The following is a 4,483-nucleotide window of genomic DNA, read 5'->3' as shown; positions in this document are numbered from 1 at the left end:
CCATGCGGCGCTGCTGCGGGGGCTTGGCGGCGCAGGGGCGGCGGCGCAGGCTGCGCGACGCGAGGCGGCGCGACGGGAGGCGGAGGCAGACGCGGCGGCAGGCGACGGCGGCCGCGACGGAACGCTCCAGGGACGCGATGTGACGCGCGCGCGAGAGGCGGCAGCGTAGCGCGAGGTCGGAGGAGGACAGCTCGGACTGCAGGCGGCGCACGCGGGAAAGGGCCGGCGGCACGGACGCGGAGGCCGCGGCGAGGAGGGAGAGCAGCAGGAGCGGGAGGAGAAGGGGGCGCAGAGGCATGGCGGGGACGGGCGGATTGGGCTCGGGAGGGGGGAGGATGGGGCGGTGGGGGTGGGTGTAGTGGGGAGGTTGGGAAGGAGGTTTATGGGGGAGGGCGTGGCGGGGAGGTTGGGATGGAGGGGCAAGAGGGCCGGCCAGTTAGGGCGGTGAGCGTGTATGGCATGGTTGTAGGCGAGTCCGCAGGACGGCGGGGAATTGCTTTAGCGGCATAGGTGGCAGATCTTGTGGTGCTTGGATCCGTTGATGGACTCTGGGTAGATGAAGTGATAGGGGCGTCCATGACGCAAACCGGTGTGAACCGTGCAGTATGAGACTCGTTTGTGCTGATGAGAGAGCGGAAACCCCACTTCGCTTTCCTTCAAGACGGGTCGATCCGGCACTGCCGTACCGTAATCAGGCGGATGTGAAAACTCGTGGAACACTCACATGTCCCGAGTCGTTGCGTGCGTTGTTTCCGTAGAAAGCGGCGGCGTGCTCGGTGTAGGAAGGCGACGAGCGGTGACAAGATGGTCGGGAGGGTTTATATAAGAATTTACGTGCTGTATGGCCACTGCCTGAGGCGGAGACTGCCTAAGGCGGTGGCCATACAGCACGACAGCACGTCAACTTTACAGCAAAGATACTGTATCACTACGCGCCGTGCCTCGTCGCCAGGCACTGCACATCGTGCACTGTGCTATCGCCACTTGGCGCAATGTTATTAGCTGTTCAATTTATGCGTTCTTTATGTGTTATAAATACAAATCCGAATCTCCATAAAGCAACAAGCAGTACAGCGATCCAGTCACATTAGCTCAGTCGGCAGAGCGTAGGTCTCATAATGATATCAAACGATCAGCAATCCTAAGGTCGCGAGTTCAAGACTTCTTGAATTCCTCGCATGTGGCTGCATATATTTTTTTGTCTTTCACCTAAAACTACACAACGCACCTCCTACCCAAGCGTGAGTCCTTGAAGCCGCCCCTGATTTTTTTTGTCTACCAAATGTTCCTCTACAAACCACCCAGATCAAAAATATTTCCTCGCCTCAATATTTCTTGACAAGCCTCACCATCTAGCATCCGTCACAACAAGGCCACCCCTCCAGAAACCCCACTCATCAACCTCCATCCTTTCAACACCTTGGACACCAAACACCAAATCCCCTCCCACCACTTCACATAATCCCGCTTCATGTCACCCCATCTCACACACATCTACCCTGTTCGCCGCCGCCCTGACCACAAACATATAAAACCCCCCCCCCCCCCCCCCAACACCTTCCATTTCCACCCGCCCCGAGGGAAGAGACACCACACCCCAGAACCTCCTCCTCGCAACATGAACCCACTCTCCTTCCTGTCCGTCATCTCCTTCCTCGCCGTGCTGCACCCCGCCCTCTCCCTCGCCTCCTGCCCGCGCAAGTGCTACTTCAACGACCTGGACCCGGACGCCGCCCTCACACGCGTCCCGTGCCCGCCGCCGTGCCAGCTGTACTCGTGCCTGAAGACCTTCGGCCCGAACCTGCCCGCCTTCGGCATCGGCGTCGCCTGCGCCGAGCCCGGCCTGCCGACCGAGTCCCCGCCGGCCGACCCGCCGCCCGTCGCCTCCATCGCCACCTGCACGCGCCCGGTCTCCGCCCTGCCCTTCCTGTCGGAGCGCCTGCCGGAGGGCCCGCTCCCGCCGTGCCCGTCCCCCGCCCCGCCGTGCCCGGACCAGTGCTACTTCCCGATCCGCCAGCAGCCCCAAGTCAACCTCATCCCGTGCCCGCAGCACTGCTCCCTGTACGCCTGTCTTAAGACCTTCCCGCCCATGCTCCCGGCCTTTGGCACCGGCGTCGCGTGCGCCCGCCCCGCCCTGGAGACTACCGAGCCCCCCGGCGTCGTGCTCACCGGCGCGTTCAACAGGAGGTGCGACGGCCCGTCGGAGCTCGACGAACTGCCCTTCTTGAAGGACGTCTTGCCGGAGGCCACCCTCCCGCCTTGCCCGCGCTCCGAGATATAGAAACAGTGCTTCGTGAGGCTGAAGGGTGGCAGAACCGTGGGGTGATTCGCCCATCCGCGCACGGACCTGCGTGATCATAGATGTGATACTGTAGTCGTCGGGAAAACTATTCCCCCACTACAGTATTGACACAGTCTACGGTTGTGAAACCAGATATCCTGATTGGATCAGTGATCGGGTTTCTGTAAATGAAGGTACACGTGCGAATCGACTTGCACTCAAGAACATGTCGACGTACAAGAACATGTCAACGTACCTGAATACGCAGGACCTTTCGCTATGGAGGCGAAAGGGCATACGCGGCAGCGGCAATGCAATGTGGGCGAATGCAATCCTCTACTCGAAGGAAAGGTCGCGACCTTGACCAGCTCTATCAGCGGCATAGATAGAGTGGCAGCATGCAAGCAATGAACATAGCGACAAGCCCGAGCTCTGCTTCAATTAGCAAAGCACCGGAAGTGGCAAGTGCAGCGCGCAGTAATATGGCATAGACGATAGAGGTGGCAGCAAAGAGACGCGAGAAATCAGTACTTAAGCAGCGGTAACGTAGTAACAAAAGAATAGCGGCAGCAGCCCAGCGTTCGTACTGATTACTTTGCCACCCTGTTCCTCCCTTTATCGCAGCCCCGTCTCAGTATACCTACCTCAGCCACGTCAGTCTGATCCTTGATCCAAATATGGCCAATAATCCCATAACGGTACATTCCGGTACCGAAGGGTACCCTTCCTCAAGGGGGCAATTTGGTAATTATTTTGAAGGAGCCTTACAAATGTTGTATGGCACAACAACGGGGCCCGCGAAACCACTTCCAATACAAGCCGTTAGGTGTCTCGAAGCCGTGTGTGTCGAAAAAGAGCGCGCTAAATCGACCATTGGGGATCGACCTACACACCTATAACACGTGAAAACAGCGCTGAAATCAGGAAAAGGGGCAATTTCGTTATTTTTATAGGCGGGAAAGTGATATCAAAGAAATCGCAACCCCTTCGTCTCCTCTTCCTTCCATCCTGAAAGCTTTTTTTGAGAGTACAGAACTCATTTCCGACCCGTTCTTTGCTGCAGAAGACGTACTGGCAGTCTGACGGGTGCCCAAACACGACGCAACTCCTTGATTATTTTGCTCTTCCAACTTTCGAGGAGCACTATCTAGTGTGACGCATCTCAGTGCACGTTTTCTTTTTCCTTCTGCCTTTTCCTCCTCTTTACGATCCTTTTCGGCAATTTTGGCAGCATCCTTTTCTTTTCTGCTTTCAACCATTTGATCAAAGGTCAAGTACAGTGCTGGCGTCCCTTTTTGAAGCTCAACATTCTTTGCACGGCTTGCCTGCGTACATCCCGTCTTTGCGAGACCCGAACTTGTCCTTAGAGTCTTTTGACACTCCTTTTCTTTCTCAGGAGTATTTCAACATCTCCAATGCCTGATACGGGATCTTTTGCCCACGCTAAAACCTTTTGAAGGCGGCCAAACTGTAACTGTCGCTGTCATAGTGCGTTTTGCCACATGTTCTCGAGCTTCTTTGGCAGCCCTTGCGCAGCTTCCAAGGGAGGCTTCCCTCTCGCTAATGAACCTGTCCAGAAAAGAATAGTTCATTGGCCATAACCCTGTTTTCTTGAAGCTTGACTTGATGCTTTCAACGGTGATGTTACTGTAAGCCAGCGCAGCAACCATCAGATTAGTTCGCACAGTTCGCATGTCAAGTGTTGTATGCTTTTTTAAAAGGTCTCTATATGTCGGCATGCTCTTTTTAAAAGACATGTTGACGTCTTGGTCGCAGGGCTGGAGAAAATGCGTCGTGTTCGACGGAGATTGCACAATTTCGCACTTTTTCTCCTTGCACATTTGCATCCACTCGTACCTTTCCGGAGACGAATGTCAGTCCAAATTTATTCAGTATGGTGGGGTAGGAGGCACCTCTTTCCTAACAAATCTGTCTACATGCTCAATAACAAAAGATATCAAACCTTTTTCCATACTTCCCTTGTTGGAAGTCATGATTACAGTTCCGTCCTCGCACTAATGTTCCGTACACAAGCGGATTGTTTCTTGTGAGTGCTTAATTATTTCGACGGGAATGGGTGGAGCGAACCATGTATTCATGACGTTCTTGCCCTCCATGATAAATAAAGGCGGAACCATGCTCCCAGATGCAGAAATGGCCACTACAAGGGTCATGTGTTTGTTTTGTTCTTTTTGGCTTGAC

Source organism: Chondrus crispus, genomic scaffold (genome assembly GCF_000350225.1).
Source record: "Chondrus crispus Stackhouse genomic scaffold, scaffold_152, whole genome shotgun sequence".
Classification (NCBI taxonomy): domain Eukaryota; phylum Rhodophyta; class Florideophyceae; order Gigartinales; family Gigartinaceae; genus Chondrus; species Chondrus crispus.
This window is presented reverse-complemented; position numbering follows the sequence as displayed.